Here is a 21,461-nt window from a genome sequence, read left to right as displayed (position 1 = left end):
TGGGCCCTCCTGTTCACCAGATTTAACTTCACCATTTCCTACCACCCAGGGTCAAAGAATGTGAAGCCTGACGCCCTCTCCCACCTATACAGTTCCTCTGCCACACCCTCGACCTCTGAAACCATTCTCCCTACCTCATGCCTTGCTGCCACTGTGGATTGGTGTATTGAGAACCTGGTCCGTGAGGCACAACGCTCCCAGCCTGGACCTGAAGGGGGCCCGGGTAAACTGGCAGTTTGTCCCTAGTCCAGTCCCAGGTCCTGGAATGGACTCATTCCTCCAGGCTGACCTGTCATCCAGGGTCCCGTCGTACACTAGCCTTCCTTCGACAACGCTTATGATGGCCCACAATGGTTCCTGAAGTCTCTGCCTTCGTCACCGCATGCCCAGAGTGTGCTCAAAACAAGACTCCACGGCAAGCTCCTTCTGGCTTCCTGCAGCCACTACCGGTCCCTCATCGTCCCTGGTCTCATATCTCTGGACTTTGTCACTGGGCTTCCTCGGACTGATGGTAACACTGTCATTCTGACGGTAGTCGACCGGTTCTCCAAGGCTGCCCATTTCATCCCTCTCCTCAAACTACCTTCTGCCAAGGAGATGGCCCAGCTTATGGTGCCACGGGACTCTCTCCATTTGAGTGTTCTTTGGGGTATCAACCTCCACTCTTCCCGGCACAAGAGCAAGAGGTCAGCGTACCCTCGGCCCAAATGTTTGTCCGCCGCTGTCAACGTACCTGGAGAAGAGCTCGGGCAGCACTTCTCTAGTCCAACTCCAGGTATCGTTGGCAAGCAGACCGTCGCCGGACTCCAACTCCCTGCTATCGCATTAGGCAGAGGGTATGGCTTTCCACTCTGGACCTGCCCCTTCGGGTCCTTTACCCATTTCTAGAGTCCTTAGTTCCACTGCCGTCTGTCTTGTGTTACTCCGTACCCTCCGTATTCACCCTACTTTCCATGTGTCCAGAATTAAGCTTGTGTCTCACTGTCCTTTGTCTTCTGTCTCCAGGCCCATCCCTCGATGGGTTATCGATGGCCAGCCAGCATATACGTTGAGACGCCTCCCGAAGGTTCGACCATGGGGAAAGGGTTTCCAGTACCTGGCTGACTGGGAGGGTTATGGCCCGGAGGAGAGGTGCTGGGTCCCTGCTTAAGACATCTTGGACCTGGCCCTCATCGCCGAATTCTCCCGCCGACACCCTGGTCAGCCAGGGTGGTACGCGCCCAGGTAGGATGCCGGGGGGGGTTCCTATTGGAGTCCTATTGGACTCTGATCTGGTTTTGACCTTTTTGCCTGTCCACGACCATTCGCTTGCCTACCCCTTTGGATTAATCAACATTGTAAGACTCCAACCATCTGCCTCTTGTGTCTGCAGCTGAGTCTTGACTTGTGCCTTGATAAATATAAGCGTTGCGTTCTGAGCTTTGATCAACGCTGGAAGCAATTTTAAGATGATTTATATTCTTTATTGTGTACAAAATATATTTGTATTCCTGTATTATAAGAAATTACAGAGGTCAATACCTCTGTGTCCTCATATGTAGTTACGGCCGTGCCAACATTGCTCCCAATATCCGCTGCTCGTTATGGCTGTCCGTGTCAGCCTGACGGCCTTTCATATCTCTCTCTCTGCACCCACCGCTTGGCCATTTACCATACACTCAGCCATCAGACATAAGCCACGTCCCACACAGACACACATATATGCACACACACACACAAATCCACCCACCACTGCTACTCTGACAGAAAATTAGGTCCAATTAAAAGTAACCAAAGGCGGGGAAGTAAAAACCCAATTATTTTATTTTTATTTTGCATTCTTTAAAAAATCTCTCTTTCTTTACCATTCTCTCACCATCCCCCTCATATAATGATGTTTGAGTGCTGCAAGACTGACAGAACAAAATAGATTGTTGTGGAGATACTAATTATTTAATACATTATTTATTTTCAAAGTGGTGAACGTGCCAAACTGTTACAGTAGATGGAAAATTACAGGCTGGTGCGACAGTGAGTGACATCTGAACAGAAGTGTCGGGCCAGGGGGTGGGCAATGCCCACTGAACCATCCAAACGTGCCCATGCCCTTAATGCCATGGCAACAACACCTACCCAACCAGGCCTCTGCTTCTATTTCCAAACATTTACCCTGTACAAAAGTGTCAAATTAATCATGGGCACCCTTTTCCCTCCACCTCCCACTCTGTTATTGTTGCCATCCTAATAGTCAACCTTTATCTTCACGGCTTCTCGGCTAAAAACCACAATCAATTTACCTCAGCAGGAGCCCAGAAACATCCACAACTGTAAACATACAGTGCCTTCAGAATGTAGGCCTATTCACACCACTTGACTTTTTCCACATTTGTTGTGTTACAAAGTGGGATTAAAATGGATGAAATTAAATAAAAAATCTACACAAAATACGCTGTAATGTCAAAGTGGAAGAAAAAATTCTAGCATTTGTAAAACATTTTTGAAAAATAAAACACTAATATATCTTGATTAGATAAGTATTCAACACCCTGAGTCAACTTGGCCATGCAGGAACATTCACTGTCTTCTTGGTAAGCAACTCCAGTGTAGATTTGGCCTTGTGTTTTAGGTTATTGTCCTGCTAAAAAGTGAATTAATCTCCAAGCAAACTGAACAAGGTTTTCCTCTAGTATTTTGCCTGTGCTTAGATCCATTCCATTTATTTTTTATTTTGAAAAACTCCCCAGTTCTTAACAATTAAAAGTATACCCATAACATGATGCAGCCACCACTATGCTTGAAAATATGGAAAGTGGTACTCACTGATGTGTTTTATTGGATATGCCCCAAACATAACACTTTATATTCAGGACATAAAATTACTTGCTATGCCACATTTCTTAGCAGTATTTACTTGAATGCCTTCTTGCAAACAGGATCCATCCTCAATTTTCCACTATCACAGCCATTAAACTCTGTAACTGTCTTAAAGTCACCATTGGCCTCATGATGAAATCCTGAGCGGTTTCCTTCCTCTCTGGCAACTAAGTTATGAAGGACGCCTGTATCTTTGTTGTGACTGGGTTTATTGATATACCATCTTAAGTGTAATTAATGACTTCACCATGCTCAAAGGGATATTCAATGTCAGCTTTTTCTCTCTCTTTTCTTTACCTATCTACCAATAGATGCCCTTCTTTGCAAGGCATTGGAAAACCATCCTGGTCATTCAAATCAAATTTTATTTGTCACATGTGCCGAATACAACAGGTTTAGGACCTTACAGTGAAATGCTTTTGATTGAATATGTGTTTGAAATGTATTTTATTTTATTTTTTACAATGTTCTACATTGTAGTATTATAGTGAAGACATCCAAACTATGAAATAACATAATAATAACACAATCATGGAATAATGTAGTAACCAAAAAAAAGTGTTAAACAAATCTAAATATATTTTAGATTCTTCAAAGTAGCCACCCTTTGCCTTGATGACAGCATAGCACACTCTTGGCATTCTCTCAACCAGCTTCATGAGGAATGCTTTTTCAACAGTCTTGAAAGAGTTCCCACATATGCTGAGCACTTGTTGGCTGATTTTTCTTCACTCTGCGGTCCAACTCATCCCAAATCATCTCAAATGGGTTGAGGTTGGGTGTTTATGGAGGCCAGGTCATCTCATGCAGCACTCCACAAATTAAATTCCACAAATTAACTTTTAACAAGGTACACCTGTCAATTGAAATACAGTGCCTTGCGAAAGTATTCGGCCCCCTTGAACTTTGCAACCTTTTGCCACATTTCAGGCTTCAAACATAAAGATATAAAACTGTATTTTTTTGTGAAGAATCAACAACAAGTGGGACACAATCATGAAGTGGAACGACATTTATTGGATTTTTCAAACTTTTTTAACAAATCAAAAACTGAAAAATTGGGCGTGCAAAATTATTCAGGCCCCTTAAGTTAATACTTTGTAGCGCCACCTTTTGCTGCGATTACAGCTGTAAGTCGCTTGGGGTATGTCTCTATCAGTTTTGCACATCGAGAGACTGACATTTTTTCCCATTCCTCCTTGCAAAACAGCTCGAACTCAGTGAGGTTGGATGGAGAGCATTTGTGAACAGCAGTTTTCAGTTCTTTCCACAGATTCTCGATTGGATTCAGGTCTGGACTTTGACTTGGCCATTCTAACACCTGGATATGTTTATTTTTGAACCATTCCATTGTAGATTTTGCTTTATGTTTTGGATCATTGTCTTGTTGGAAGACAAATCTCCGTCCCAGTCTCAGGTCTTTTGCAGACTCCATCAGGTTTTCTTCCAGAATGGTCCTGTATTTGGCTCCATCCATCTTCCCATCAATTTTAACCATCTTCCCTGTCCCTGCTGAAGAAAAGCAGGCCCAAACCATGATGCTGCCACCACCATGTTTGACAGTGGGGATGGTGTGTTCAAGGTGATGAGCTGTGTTGCTTTTACACCAAACATAACGTTTTGCATTGTTGCCAAAAAGTTCAATTTTGGTTTCATTTGACCAGAGAACCTTCTTCCACATGTTTGGTGTGTCTCCCAGGTGGCTTGTGGCAAACTTTAAACAACACTTTTTATGGATATCTTTAAGAAATGGCTTTCTTCTTGCCACTCTTCCATAAAGGCCAGATTTGTGCAATATACGACTGATTGTTGTCCTATGGACAGAGTCTCCCACCTCAGCTGTAGATCTCTGCAGTTCATCCAGAGTGATCATGGGCCTCTTGGCTGCATCTCTGATCAGTCTTCTCCTTGTATGAGCTGAAAGTTTAGAGGGACGGCCAGGTCTTGGTAGATTTGCAGTGGTCTGATACTCCTTCCATTTCAATATTATCGCTTGCACAGTGCTCCTTCAGATGTTTAAAGCTTGGGAAATCTTTTTGTATCCAAATCCGGCTTTAAACTTCTTCACAACAGTATCTCGGACCTGCCTGGTGTGTTCCTTGTTCTTCATGATGCTCTCTGCGCTTTTAACGGACCTCTGAGACTATCACAGTGCAGGTGCATTTATACGGAGACTTGATTACACACAGGTGGATTGTATTTATCATCATTAGTCATTTAGGTCAACATTGGATCATTCAGAGATCCTCACTGAACTTCTGGAGAGAGTTTGCTGCACTGAAAGTAAAGGGGCTGAATAACTTTGCACGACCAATTTTTCAGTTTTTGATTTGTTAAAAAAGTTTGAAATATCCAATAAATGTCATTCCACTTCATGATTGTGTCCCACTTGTTGTTGATTCTTCACAAAAAAATACAGTTTTATATCTTTATGTTTGAAGCCTGAAATGTGGCAAAAGGTCGCAAAGTTCAAGGGGGCCGAATACTTTCGCAAGGCACTGTACATTCCAGGTAACTACCTCATGAAGCTGGTTGAGAGAATGTCAAGCGTGTGCAAAGCTGTCATCAAGGCAAAGGGTGGCTACTTTGAAGAATCTCAAATACATTTAGATTTGTTTAACACTTTTTTGGTTACTGCATGATTCTATATGTGTTATTTTGTAGTTTTGATGTCCTCACTATTATTCTACAATGTGGGAAAAAGTACAAAATTAAGAAAAATCCTTGAATGAGTAGGTGTGTCCAAACTTTTGACTGGTACAGTACATGTTAAAATATTGGCTGTTCCTATGCCAAACTCGCTTGCTCCCGCGACTTCGCCGGGGGCCTTATGAGAACGTTTTTATCAGTGATACATTGTAACCACGGCATGAATAACCATGTCCATGTCCAAAAAGTGTTGCATCAAACAACATAGGCTACCAAACTTGGGTGATTCTAAAATGACTAAATAGGCCAAGATTACGAAAACTTTGGTTGGGGTAACACATTTCTGTGTCGTGTTGTATGTGTTGTAAAAAAAATAATAGTTAAAAAAAATATATATATATATAAATACATTTGTGTTAATTAATAAAAGTGTATGAAAAGACAATAGTGAAAATGTATAGTTCATTATAATAAAAAAAATACTAAATCTGGCACAGCATAACATTGTCAAGATTTTCATTTGCTAAATCTGGTCACCTTATATTACCTATCTGTAACGGTTTTCCTTAGGTGAAGGAGAGGCAGACCAAAACGCAGCGTGGTGGTTATTCATGTTTTTTAATAAAGACACTAGACATGAATAAACTAACAAAAACAATAAACGTGGAAAACCAAAAAACAGTCCTATCTGGTACAAAACACAGACACAGGAACAATCACCCACAAACACAGTGAAACTCAGGCTACCTAAATATGGTTCCCAATCAGAGACAATGACTAACACCTGCCTCTGATTGAGAACCATATCAGGCCAGACATAGAAATAGACAAACAAGACATCCAACATAGAATGCCCACTCAGATCACACCCTGACCAACCAAAACATAGAAACATACAAAGCAAACTATGGTCAGGGTGTGACACTAGCTACACTTACCGTGGCTTTGGTGATGCTTTGTTCTCCCTGCACATATCTAGGACCGCAAATCTCACAATAGACAGATTAGAAGAACTCTAGATATAAGAGCTTTTGCTCTAAACCATCGCACACTTCAATAATACAACATGATACGGATAACACCAACACACAAGCATGTGCAGACATTTTAAGAGGGCTTATTTTCCCATTTGCAAACTCCAATTACAGAAAGAGTCAGACACAGCTAACTAACAAACATAATGACTAGCTAGGCTTCCACCAAGTCTCTAAAAAAGCAAATATCTAGCTACAGCTCTGAAGTACAGAACTGCATAAACATGATCATACAGTATCATATGCAAATAAAATAACATTTTATTGGTCACATACACATGGTTAGCAGATGTTAATGCGAGTGTAGCGAAATGCTTGTGCTTCTAGTTCCGACCATGCAGTAATATCTAACAAGATATCTAACAATTTCACAACAACTACCTTATACACACAAGTGTAAAGGAATGAATAAGTATATGTACATATAAATATCTGGATGAGCGATGGCATAGGCAAGATGCAGTAGATGGTATAGAGTACAGTATATACATATGAGATGAGTAATGTAGGGTATGTAAACATTATATAAAGTGGCACTGTTTAAAGGGATGAGTGATACATTTATTACATCCAATTTTTTATTACTAAAGTGGCTAGAGATTTGAGTCAGTATCTTGGCAGCAGCCACTCAATGTTAGCGATGGCTGTTTAACAGTCTGATGGCCTTGAGATAGAAGCTGTTTTTCAGTCTCTCGGTCCCAGCTTTGATGCACCTGTACTGACCTCGCCTTCTGGATGATAGTGGGGTGAACAGGCAGTGGCTCGGGTGGTTGTTGTCCTTGATGATCTTTTTGGCCTTCCTGTGACATCGGGTGGTGTAGGTGTCCTGGAGGGCAGGTAGTTTGCCCCCGATGATTCGTTGTGCAGACCTCACTACCCTCTGGAGAGCCTTATGGTTGTGGGTGGAACAGTTGCCGTACCAGGCGGTGATACAGCTCGACAGGATGCTCTCAATTGTGCATCTGTAAAAGTTTTGAGTGTTTTCGGTGACAAGACAAATTTCTTCAGCCTCCTGAGGTTGAAGAGGTGCTATTGCGCCTTCTTCACCACGCTGTCTGTGTGGGTGGACAATTTCAGTTCGTCAGTGATGTGTACGCCAAGGAACTTAAAACTGTACACCTTCTCCACTACTATCATGTCGATGTGGATAAGGGGTGCTCCCTCTGCTGTTTCCTGAAGTCCACGATCATCTCCTATGTTTTGTTGACGTTGAGTGTGAGGTTATTTTCTGGACACCACACTCCAAGGGCCCTCACCTCCTCCCTGTAGGCCGACTCGTCGTTGTTGGTAATCAAGCCTACCACTGTAGTGTCGTCTGCAAACTTGAGGATTGAGTTGGTGGCGTGCATGGCCAGGCAGTCATGGGTGAACAGGGATTACAGGAGAGGGCTGAGAATGCACCCTTATGGGGCCCCAGTGTTGAGGATCAGCAGGGTGGAGATGTTGTTTCCTACCCTCACCACCTGGGGGCGGCCTGTCCAGGACCCAGTTGCACAGGGTGGGGTCGAGACCCAGGGTCTCGAGCTTAACACTATGGTGTTAAATGCTGAGCTGTAGTCGATGAACAGCATTCTTACATAGGTATTCCTCTTGTCCAGATGGGTTAGGGCAGTGTGATTTCGATTGCGTCATCTGTGGACCTCTTGGGGTGCTAAGCAAATTGGAGTGGGTCTAGGGTGTCAGGTAGGATGGAGGTGATATGATCCTTGACTAGTCTCTCAAAGTACTTCATGATGACGGAAGTGAGTGCTACGGGGTGATAGTCATTTAGCTCAGTTACCTTAGCTTTCTTGGGAACAGAAACAATGGTGGCCCTCTTGAAGCATGTGGGAACAGCAGACTGGGATAGGGATTGATTGAATATGTCCGTAAACACACCAGCCAACTGATCTGCTTGCTCTGAGGGCCGGTAGCCTTGCGAGGGTTAACCCGTTTAAATGTTTTACTCACGTTGGCTGCGGTGAAGGAGAGCCCGCAGGTTTTGGTAGCGGGCCGTGTCAGTGGCAATGTATTGTCCCCAAAGTGAGCAAAGAAGTTGTGACGGGACTGGATTTCTTTTTGTAATCTGTGATTGACTGTAGACCCTGCCACAAGCGTCTCGTGTCTGAGCCGTTGAATTGCGACTCTACTTTGTCTCTATACTGACGCTTAGCTTGTTTGATTGCCTTGCGGAGGGTATAGCTACACTGTTTGTATATGGTCGTTTCCGGTCGCCTTGCCATGATTAAAAGCAGTGGTTCACGCTTTCAGTTTTGAGCGATTGCTGCCATCAATCCACCGTTTCTGGTTAGGGGAGGTATAAATAGTCCCCGTGGCTACAACATCACTGATGCACTTGCTAATAAACTCGCACACCGAATCAGCATATACATCAATGTTGTTGTCTGAGGCTATCCGGAACATATCCCAATACACGTGATCGAAGCAATCTTGAAGCATGGAATCAGATTGGTCGGACTAACGTTGAACAGACCTGAGCACGGGCGTTTCCTGTTTTAGTTTCTGTCTATAGGCTGGGAGCAACAAAATGGAGTCGTGGTCAGATTTGCCGAAAGGAAGGCGAGGGAGGGCTTTGTATGCGTCGCGGAAGTTAGATTAGCAATGATCCAGAATGCTGCCAGCCTGGGTCGCTCATGCGATATGTTGATACAATTTAAGGAGCCTTATTTTAAGATTAGCTTTGTTAAAATCCCCAGCTACAATAAATGCAGCCTCAGGATATGTGGTTTCCAGTTTACATAGAGTCCAATGAAGTTCCTCCAGGGCGGTCGGGGGGGGGGGGATATACACCACTGTGAATATAATCAAAGACAATTCTCTTGGTAGATAATGCGGTCGGCATTTGATTGTGAGGTATTCTAGGTCAGGTTCTTACCAGAGAGATGTTTGTTCCCATCTGGCGCGATGCGTGAAGAAACCGGGTGGCTGTACCGACTGTGATAACGTATCTCGAGTGAGCCATGTTTCCGTGATACAGAGAATGTTACAATCTCTGATATCTCTCTGGAAGGCAACCCTTGCTTGACTTTCGTCTACCTTGTTGTCAAGAGACTGGACATTGGCGAGTAGTATACTCGGGAGTGGTGAGCGATGTGCCCGTCTACGGAGCCTGACCAGAAGACCGCTCCGTCTGCCCCTTCGGCGGCGCTGTTGTTTTGGGGCGCCTACTGGCATCCTATCCATTGTCCTGGGTGGTGGTCCAAAAAGAGGATCCACTTAGGGAAAGTCGTATTCCTGATCGCAATGTTGGTAAGTTGACGTTGCTCTTATATCCAATAGTTTTTCCCGGCTGTATGTAATAAGACTTAAGATTTCCTGGGGTAACAGTGTAAGAAATAATACATAAAAAAACAAAATACTGCATTGTTTCCTAAGATCGCGAAGCGAGGCGACCATCTCTGTTGGTGCCATTATACCTCAGCGAGCGCATTATACAGAGCTAGGTAGCAAGCTAAACAAATAATGTAGGCTATGCATCACATAATAGATTAACATTGCTAGCTAGCTAGTTAGCTAAACAAGCCATCTAGATTATATTACAATTTAAGATAGCTAATTACCTCAAAACAAACCAGGATTAGTTTTATCCTATAATGCAAATCATTACAATAACTACACAGGATATGGCTAAGCAAATTGTGCCTGAAAATGTTAGCTAGCTAATTCACAGTGCAGGGAGTTCTTGTTGTCTTGCCTGCCAACACTGTCTCACTCGGATGCACTTTTGGCAGCTGTTTTCTTAAAGCCACAGCAACCATGCAACAGGCAAGGCATTTGAAGCTCAATTTAAAAAAAATCTATACATTTGAGCTGTTTCAAAAAAAATGATCTGCTATTAAGATTTAGCTGTTTAAAAAAATCTCTGCTATTAAGATTTTTACTGTAGGAGTATTTGGCTACACAAGACAATTCTGTTTACATCCGAAGACTCGGTGTGGGATGACTCTTGAGAAAGGCTCGCCTGCGACCTCCGGAGGTGACACAGGAGACGCGACAAGTTCGCAAGTTTACATCACAGTCAAAGGTCTAGCCGAGAGTATTTTCTTGAAACCTCTAGAGAATCTCTCGTAGTGAGAATACACTCCCACTAAAACCCTCCTGGATTTGACGAGCCTTCATCAAAATGATCTGTCCTCTCCCCAACGTGATAAGTAGGCCATGAGGAGAGTGTGCTGGGGAAGCCTGTGTCATTATTGATTTGACATGTTAATGAATAATTCATTTTCAGTGGCTGGCATCAGCTGTGTCCACTGTTTATTAGTGCTGAGTTGGGATGGACAGAGAGAGAGAGAGAGCGAGAGTCTGCACACACTCTTACATCACCTCACTTCACTCTCCAGTCCTCTCCAGCTCACTCCGTTGGATACAGATCTAGGATCAGCTCACCTTTCCCAAATTATAACCTGCGTCATTGGGGAGAAAAACTCCAAAATGACTTATGATCAGTGTCTAAGCACAACTTTATCCTACCTCCTTTAACCCAGCACCATTCTGCTTTAGAGCTCAGAATACGGAACCCAGGGACCACTACACTCCACTACTCTGGGCCAAGCATCTTTATGAGAGTAACATTTATGATTTCCAGTAATAATTAAAAATGTTGCTTGCAATCCCAGATTTCATATGAATTCTTCATCCGATTGCTAGGTGATTTATAGTTGTTTCCAGCTTTCCTGGAGCTCTTTGCCAGGACTACACAGGCCCAGCTTTATACATGGACATAATTCACACACACTACACTGGCTGCCAAAGAACCCAACAGCTGCCTGCTATACGTCTGTCTTGAACTTCATATCTTCCTAACTTTTTCCTAACTTTGCTAAAACTATCAAATCTTTGTTGAGAAGTTACTACTTTATCTAAGTCTCCTGGTATGGCCTCTGGCCAGCCCTGAGTTGAAGAAAGAGACTGAGTATAGTAACCCTGCTGCAGGTAAATCTCTAGACCTCTCACACAAACACTAGTGGCATGCAGATGCAGGACAACCAAATGTGTTGGACCCAATGGCAGTCAGAGGCTGGTGACAGGATTTACTGACATGACTTAGTGAGGATATCCCACACCATAACCTTCTAACACACAGAACTGTTGTTGTAACATCATGGCCTTTTCACGAGACAGTTGACGTTCCAAAAGGGTTCTTCGGCTATCCCCAGACGAGAACCCTTTTTTAGTTCCAGGTAGAACCCTTTTGGGTTCCATGTAGAACCCTCTGTAGAAAGAGTTCTACCTGCAACCAAAAAGGGTTCTACCTAAAACCAAATAGGGTTCTTCAAACGGTTCTCTTATGGGGACAGCCGAAGAACCCTTTTGGTTCCAGGTAAAAACCCCTTTGGGTTGCATGTAGAACCCTTTCTACAGAGGATTCTACCTGCAACCAAAAATGGTTCTTCAAAGGGTTCCCTTATGGGAACAGCTGAAGAACCCTTTAGGTTGTAGATAGCACCTTTTTTTCCTAAGAGTGTAGCAGTTGTAGCAGTTCCAGAGAAAGACCGTTATTTTTAATGTGCTCCCTGACTGCCTGTGGAGTTACAAGATCTCCAGCTAGTGTGAACTCAGCGAGGAAGCTTAACTGACTTCAGGCCAGCCATCACATTACTATATCCAGGATTTATTTCATCAAAAACAGAAGGAATTCTGGAAAGATGACTCAAATATTTTCAGTGAGCTGTTTGACAGACAGCGTACACCTCCATCCAGATCCATGATATCCTTTGTCTGTGCTTATGCACTGCCCTTTTCAATTGAAACCACACGTTTTCAATGACTTTCAAGTCCGGAGACTGATATAGCCAGTGCAAAATGTTGATTTTGGGGTCAATTAATAATAATAATAACTTTATTTGTATACTGCTTTTCAATACAAGTAGCAAGGTGCTTCACATCATAAAATAAAAGTATGACAAAGAAACAGACAGGGGGAATAAAAAGAGGCACTGAATCTGCATGTCTGATCTCCTCTGGCAGACCACTCCAAAGTCTAGGGGCCCTAATGGCAAATGCCTGGTCTCCTTTTGTTTTCAACCTAGACGTTGGGGTGGTCAACAGGTCCCTGCCAGAGGATCTTAGGCTGCATCCTGGCTCATAAGGAGATAAAAGATCACAGATATGATGGGGCTAAACCAAGCCTTAAACGTGATTAATACATTTTCTAAATGTATTCTAAAAGTTACTGGTGGCCAGTGTAGAGAAGCTCAAATTTGACATTTTAGTCACTTAGCAGACGCTCTTATCCAGAGCGACTTACAGTAGTGAGTGCATACATTTTTCTGCATTTTCAAACTGGTCCCCTGTGGGAATCGAACCCACAACTATGGTGTTGCAAGCACCATTCTCTACCAACTGAGAAACATAGGTATGATATGGTTAAATTTCCCGGTGCCTGTTAAAAGCCGAATTACAGCATTTTGAACTAACTGTAGACAGTGGAGTGATTTCTGACAGACGTGTACAAAGAGTAACAGTAATCTAGGCTTGAGGAAATAAAAGCACATATAAAACTTTCTCCAGATCAGTGACTAAAATACTTGACTTTAGTTATATTTCTTACATGATAAAAGCAGGACTGGACAACTGTCTTTACATGCAGCTCATGGTTGAGGTCAGGGTCAAAGAAGACACCAAGGTTTCTGGCAGTAGGCTTCACATTGGTGGACAGATGACAAAGGTTATTTACAATCTGGGTTCTAGCAAGGTGGGGGCAAATAAAACAACCTCATTGAGGTGGAGAAAAGGGTCAGAGTTCCAACATTTGATGTCTAAAAGACACGTGTGAAGGGTAACTACGTTACCTTGGTTACTCGGTCTGATTGGTAAATAAAGCTGTGTGTCATCTAAAAGAACTAGATGAGTTTGCTGTCAATGGCATCGACAGCAAACAGAGAGTCATTTTCTGACTTTCTGTAAAGCAGTTTCCAAGCTGTGAAGTGAGCGGAAGCCCGACTGTAATTGTTCAAGTTGTTCATACTCAAATAAGCCACCAATTGCTTGAAAACAACTTTTTCAAAAATCTTAGATAAAAAAGGAAGTTTAGAGAGGTCTATAATAGCTCAGTGGTGTCTAGATTGGGAATTTTAAGGAGAGGTTGGACAAGAGCCGTTTTAAAATTGTCTGGAAAGGAGCCAGAGGTCAGGGAGGTATTTACAACAGACAGAATGTTGGGGCCAACAGTAGGCATAACCTCTTTTAGTAGTCTAGTAGGGATCATGTCCAAGGGGCAGGAGGAGGTCTTCTTGTGAGCTACAGTATCAAGGAGGGACTCAAAGAAAACTTGCTCAAAGGAAGCAGTAGACAGTCTCAGAGTAGTTGCCTCAAGTGTCTTGTTGTGGAAATTACCACCAGGGACACCTGAAGCCAATCTTAAATGAACATTTATTTATCATCAGCAAACTGGAGAGGTCACAGTCAAACTTAGATTGCATAAAGTACATGGGGGTAATTTCCACTACAATTTGGCGTCAACGAACAGGATCAGTGATTCCACCTGTGGAGTATCCCAGTGAAGGTCTGCGAGGGAGACATCGGTGCCGCATTCCGTAGTGGGGAAGCGTAAGAGAATTTCCCGTCTGACCAAAGACGATGTGGATCCGCCCAGACTAGGCTTATACTGAGAGCTGCCCGATCAGATAACTGATCCGCGAACCTCTGAGGGACATGTCTTCTGAATTTCAGTAAGTCAAAGTAACATATGAATTTGTATAATAAATAAATAAATAAATATATAAACCAATAAAACTAAACATAAAAATGAAGGAGGGTACAACTATTCTTAAGTAATAGCACGAGGTGTTATTCTATATGTATGGGAGGCGGGAAGACTTAAGAGCCTATAGCGACTAAAGCATTTGTGACTATATAAACTATTGAGACCATAGATGCTGAGGGACTATAGATGCTGTAGGGACTATAGATGCTATAGGCACTATAGATGCTGTAGGGACTATAGATGGTGCGGGGACTATAGATGGTGCGGGGACTATAGATGCTGTAGGGACTATAGATGTTGTAGGGACTATAGATGCTATGGGGACTATAGATGCTATGGGGACTATAGATGCTGTAGGGACTATAGATGCTGTAGGGACTATAGATGCTACAAAGTGAGACTTTAGGGAATAGCGATGCTATAGGGACTATAGATGCTACAGAGTGAGACTATAGGGGATATTGATGCTATAGGGACTATAGATGCTGTAGGGACTATAGATGCTACAGAGTGAGACTATAGGGAATATCGATGCTATAGGGACTATAGATGCTGTAGGGACTATATATGCTGTAGGGACTATAGATGCTACAGAGTGAGACTATAGGGAATATCGATGCTATAGGGACTATAGATGCTTAGGGACTGTAGATGCTAGAGTGAGACTATAGGGAATATCAATGCTATAGGGACTATAGATGCTATAGGGACTATAGATGCTATAGGGACTATATATGCTGTAGGGACTATATATGCTGTAGGGACCATAGATGCTGTAGGACCTATAGATGCTGTAGGGACTATAGATGCTTAGGGACTGTAGAGGCTACAGAGTAAGACTATAGGGAATATCAATGCTATAGGGATGCTATAGGGACTATAGATGCTACAGAGTGAGACTATAGAGAATATCGATGCTATAGGGCCTATAGATGCTGTAGGGACTATATACCCACCGTCGTCTGGGTTAGGCCGGTGTAGGCCGTCATTGCAAATAATAATTTGTTCTTAACTGACTTGCCTAGTTAAATAAAGTTTACATGTGTTTGGGAATAGTACTAAGTGAATGTGGATGTGAACCTTGTGTGAGTGTGGAAAGGACGTGTTAAGCTGATTGAAACGTGGATAATAAGAGATATTATTAGTGTTAAGGGAGCTCCTGAAAGACGGGTCCTACTTGGTGCTTTAAGTTTGTTGGAACCTCTCCAGCTTGCTGATAATAAAGAATGATTCATTTAATATTGACTTCAGGTGTCCCTGGTGGTCATTTCCACGACAGTCTCCTTTGCCAGAAATGCTGGTAAAATGTTGGCTACTGTCAATCGTGTATTGAATATATGACATGTTTTCTGGAAAGAATCGTAAAAACTGTTTGCAGGGATCATGGGATGCGAGCATGTCACTGATCGGGTTTACACCAACAACACGCTCAATTGTCTTCAACATAATTGTTGTGGGAGTTCTCAGAGATCAGGGTAGAGAAATAGTTTGCTATTGCATCTTTAATAGCAACATTGCAATTGCTTATCAGATCCTTCATTATCTCACAGAATTACTTGAAGATACAAGGCCTTCCATTTGTGTTCAGCGTTTCTAAGTTCTAAGGAAAGAGTGTGTTCATTTAACCAAGGTGAGACTCTGGCAGACAGTTTCCTCTTGGTTTTAACTGGTGCCACTGAGTCTCAAGTAGCTTGACATATTGTAAATGCACGAAGTTTGCTAAACAGCATTGGCAGTTGGATTGGAACCGGTGCTTTGGTCAGATGACATGAAAATAAAGCTCTTTGCCACGCAGACCAATGGTGTGTTAGGTGTCGAAATGAGAATGCTTGAGCAGAAAATAACTCCATACCTACCATAAAATATGCTGGTGGATCTTTGATGTTATGGGGCTATTTTGATTCCACTCGTCATGGGGCCCTTGTTAAGGTCATCGGCATCATGAACTTTACCCAGTACCAGAATATTTTAGCCAAAAACCTTGTTGCCTCTGCCATAAGGCTGAAACTTGGCTGCAAGTGGCTCTTCCACCAAGACAGTAAACCTGAAACACACATCAAAATACAAAAAGAAATGGTTAATTGGCCACAAAATTAACATTTTGCAATGGCCATCTCAGTCTGCGGATTTGAAACCCATTGAAAACTTGTGGATTGAATTGAAGGATTTCAAGGTTCTGGAAGGATGATGTCTGGAGGAATGGTCTAACATCTCTCATAAAACATTTTAGAAAAGGCTCAGTGCCGTTATCCTCGCACGGCGAGGTATTGAAAGGTATTGAAAACGGGTGTCAATCATTTTGACACCTACCTTTTTGAGAGACAAAAATATTACTTGTTAAATAAAATCTCTCTGAGCAATTGCATTAGTATAAAATAATATGGTTTCCTAATTTTTTTGAGCATACAATATAACTCACTATTTAAATAATTTACTTATACAGTCATTTTTGCTCATCTTTATCAAGGGTATCAATAATTTCGGACCCCACTGTATGTATGTACGTTTTCTGTGACCTTTGACACTTGTCCATGTGATATTACTCAGACTGGACAAACCCTACGGTGCTGTTTATTCCTGCCCATTCCACTGTAAACCTGGATACCAATCACAGTGGATCCCAATCACAGTGGATCCCAATCACAGTGGATTACAATCACAGTGGATCCCAATCACAATCACAGCGGATCCTTTCCTTTCAGCTGCCTGGTGTACAACACAATATCTAATACAATCTCCCCTTCTCCTCCCATTCCCTCACTCTCTTTCTCTCACGCCTTTCTCTCCCATTCTCTCTCTATCCCTCCCTCTCACTCTAGTTATAGCTGGTAAGCTGCTATGAGAGCCCAGACTCTCCTAGGGGTGGATTTACATGAGAAAAGAATGTCTAGTGAGATCTATCTCTCTTCAACATAAGATTTGCAACTTTTCTGTTTACCCTAGCCTTGGGTGTGATGTGACCAAAGCCACATTCCTGCTTCATGAGTGAGGACAGCTATTATCTTACCGTAACTACAGTACAATATAGACAAACAAAATGAGGATAGCAACTCAAACTACACAGGAGCTTCTCATCTAAACCAGATTGCACATAGTGTTGCACACTTGATTCGTGTAATGATTCACAAAAGTGTGGATATTTTAAAAGCCTTTCATTTTCAATTTGGCTAATAGAGCAAAAATTCTGTCTACTGGTTCTAAGGTTATTCCTGCAGGGACATGTGGTGTTGGAGAGCTGCTGTCTTTACACAGTACAGTACACAGTACAATTCATAGAGGGGTTAGTGGTGTAGATGTCTGCAACACTACTGCTGGAGCTAGTGTGGGAGACATCTCTTTAAGAGAGATTTGAATCTAGCTCTGTTTCTTTACACTACACAAGTATCTCTCCTGGACCTAGTTTGTGTCGTCAAAGTAGTGTAAAGAAGCCCCTAGTCTGCTTTTGTTAGCAACACCCTTTGTGCATGTGTCTCTCATACCCTTATCCCTATCTTCCTCTGTCTGTCTCTCTCTCTGTCTCTCTCTCTCTCTCTCTGTCTCTCTCTTGCTCATGTGCTCTCTCCCTCAGGGGCCACAAGGAACTCCAAGTTTCCATTCATGCTTCTCATTATCGGGGCATGTTGCGGTTTTATGGGCCTTGTAAACCCCTGAATTACGGCACTTTAAAATGGATTCTGACACTATTATGTGACCGTGCTTATGGAAAAGCCTTTCATTGCTGGACCGAGGACTCAAAATGGTGGACGACAAAAGAGCATGACTTGTTAATTATTTTTAACAGCCGGATAAAATGATTACGAACTAGGTAGGATACACAAATGACCAGTACCAGAAATGTTACATAATAAAATTACTTCCTCTTTTGGAAAATAACATGAAGTCTTTGAGGAAGAATGTGAATGTTGAGACTACACTCTTAGAAAAAAACTAAAATGGTTCTTTGGTTGTCCCCCATGGGAGAACCCTTTGAAGAACCCTTTTTGGTTCCAAATATAACCCTTTTGAGTTCCAAGTAGAACCCTTTCCACAGAGAGTTCTACAAGTTACCCAAAAAGTTATACTTGGAACCAAAAAGGTTTCTACCTGGAGCCAAAAAAGGGTTCTCCTATGGTGACAGCCGAAGAACCCTTTTGGAACCCTTTTTTTTCTAAGAATGTATAACTGTCTTTCTCGAAACAATACAAATTAAACCTGTACATAAGACAATATAGTACGCAATTGTTTTTGAAAGGGAGAAGTTAGCTTGTTGCAGATTTATTTTCTCTCCAAAGTTCTCATGTATTCCACCTTACTTCATAAAACAAATGAAAGAACAAATGAAGTCCAATTACGATCCAACATTGATTTATGAGGCATAATTTCATTTCAGATGATGATAATAATGTAAAACACAATTCTTTCAATTAAGGCACTTCAAATTTAACAACACTAGATATTAAATAATGAAGATAATGGCAATGGTAATCTATATTGTTATAGTAATAATAATAGTTCTATTGTGATATAACATAAATAACAAGTAATTTGTATGTATTGCTGTGCAGAGAAAAATAATTTCTGAATTATAACAACTTCAAAATGTAGAGATATTTAATTATTTTCTCATCACACAGACACAAACGGATTAATTTAATTTCAATGTTCACCGGTATATAAATATATAAAAAGATATCATTATAATTGAGTTCATTTATATTTGTGTGTGCATGTGTGTGTAACCTTGTCCATGTGCACATACATGCTTACGCCCATGTGTGTGTGAGCATGCATATCTCATCCTGGGCTGTGCACAGGCAGGAGCAGGTTGTTGGTTGACGGAGCAGACCAGAGCAGAGCGTTGGGTCACAATAAAAGGTGTCAGGAGATGTCAGCCAGTCAAAACAGAGCCTGTTATTCCAGCCTGGACCCAAGTGCTGGTGAAGAGGCTCTTTTCAGGCGCCCTTAATGTGGTAAAGTGATCTCCTGCACAATTGGGACACTCCAAGAGGCCATCCCTGGCAAACAGCCACCCCCCCCAACCCTCCTCCAGCCCCCTAATTAAGACCTCATATCCCAGTGTGCACCACTGGGGGCCCAGCCACAGGCAGACGGACCCAGGTGATCCATCATGAAACACTGTATCCTCACAACTTCACAACACATTCAACTGCTATGAGAGATTTACTGATAACACTATGAAGCCGTGTGATCCACTTGACAGTGCCTGGAAATGTTAGCTAAATAATTATGGAAGTTAGCATGGGCTATGTGTGTGGTGTGGATTATAGGAGATAAAAATGCATTATCATCTGGTCCAATACTGCACCCCTCTGAATTCATACAGATCTTCCCAGTGTCAACATTCACTATCACCACTACCCCAACTTTCTGTGTATACTGATATACCATTGCTATTACAACTACACATGGCATATTCTTGGCTATGGTCTAAAATCAACATCTAACTTATCCATCCACCTTTCACTCTAACCTCCACAGTCAGGGAACAACATAACTCTGTGTAAGTTAGGAGAGTGTTTTCGCCTTCTCTCTTTGAAAAGGCCTAGTGTTCCTGTTTCATACTGTGAGCTGGTTCACTGGGGTTCACTGGGGTGACCTCTGTGGGTCCACATGGGGCCGTGGTGATTTTGTGGAGCAGAGGCCTTTCAATCTTTCTTAAACAGGCAGAGTCTGAGGCTGCGGATAGGAGGAGAGATCCTGAGCAGTAGCAGCCCAGCTGGGCTAGTGACAATTTGGCCGACAATGGCATCAGAATTAGCACTCACTTTTACAAGCGCCGCCTCAAATTACTTCTCTCTCTCTTTCTCTGCCACACTTACAGAAGAGAGAAAAAAGCAAATTGAAACCAAACGTTTTAAGATGCTGCAGAGGCCAGACATTGTCGGTAATAAGTAGAGGTTGCTGGGCTCCAAATCCATAATCATGATCATAAAACAAAACTGTTTACAACACAAATTAAACAATTATACTAGATAGCTAACTCTATCTCTCTATGCACAGCTCCTGGACTGGAATGGGGCTGGATGAATTAAAAAGGGAACTCTTTTGTCCATCTCCTTCTTCTTGTCTGTTGAAACATGTGGTCAGCTGTTGTGCTTCCATGTGGTCAGATGATCAAAGCCTGGGAACATTGGTAATTGTTCCCCGCTTAAGTGATGCCCTGTCTGGGATCAGGCTCTCAGCAGGTGGGGGGGACAGCCATGAGAATGGAGGGAGGATGGTGGAGGAACACAAGAGGCCCTGCCTGGCAGAAATAAAGACTTCCTAAGGGCTGCTCTCTGACAACAGAGCCCCAAAGGGAGATTGAAAAATGAAGCCTAGCTCCCTACATTAGGAGGGGTTGGAGCAGGGAGGAGAAAGGGGCCGTCGCTGGGGGGGAGGGGGTTGGAGGGGAGAGATGGAAGCATAAGAGAATGGGATTATAATATTTGTTCAGAGAGGGGAGAGCAACGATTGTGAGCCACATTTTGCATTGGAGCTTAGAAGTCGTCGAATGGCAGGTTTTTTAAACGTTTTTTTATGAAATATGGATGCGGTGTTACTTCACCTGCTAACCTGCCTCATCGCCAGACGCCTACCTCTTCTCACTCACTCACTCACTCACCCACCCTCACACACTCGCACGCATGCACACACACACACACGCACGCACGCACACACACACACACCCTCGCATGCACGCACACACGCACGCACACACACACACACACACTCGCACGCACGCACACACACACAACCTCGCACGCACACACACACACACACACACACACACACACACACACCCTCGCATGCACGCACACACGCACGCACACACACACACACATACACACACACACGCACGCACGCACACACACACACCGCACGCACACACACACACACACACACACACACACACACACACACACACACACGCACACACACACACAAATACAGTGGGCAGTCATTCTAACACTATACACACACACACTCACACAAATAAAGTGAGCAGTTGTTCTAACACTATATACACACACACACAGATTGAGGCTGCGAGGCCATATCATGCCAGGCCTAGTGTTTACCTGAAGACCAGGGGGAGCTGTGAAAGCTCACAAGTCGGGCTACTTCACATGTATGTGGGAGCCTGCAAAACACTTTTCACTGCTGTCCGTCATTTTGATTGCCCAGCACGGCTCCCCCACCACACCCCCACCACTCGGCCAGATGGCTCTTTTTTAACC

At 42.9% G+C, this 21,461-nt stretch overlaps 1 long non-coding RNA gene across 2 annotated transcripts in view; it reads right to left on the bottom strand.

The window, feature by feature from the left end:
- The window catches only part of LOC112220876, a 136,846-nt gene that overhangs the window by 70,952 nt on the left and 44,433 nt on the right, over positions 1–21,461 (bottom strand). The window contains exon 3 of one of the 2 annotated variants that reach the window (XR_002948941.2): positions 15,422–16,285. The exons of the other annotated variant lie outside the window; for it this stretch is intronic. This is a non-coding gene — a long non-coding RNA (uncharacterized LOC112220876). Of the gene's footprint in view, positions 1–15,421; positions 16,286–21,461 lie in introns of those variants that run through there. 2 annotated transcript variants of the gene reach the window in all.

Source organism: Oncorhynchus tshawytscha, linkage group LG21, assembly GCF_018296145.1.
Source record: "Oncorhynchus tshawytscha isolate Ot180627B linkage group LG21, Otsh_v2.0, whole genome shotgun sequence".
Classification (NCBI taxonomy): Eukaryota; Metazoa; Chordata; class Actinopteri; order Salmoniformes; family Salmonidae; genus Oncorhynchus; species Oncorhynchus tshawytscha.
This window is presented reverse-complemented; position numbering and strand designations above follow the sequence as displayed.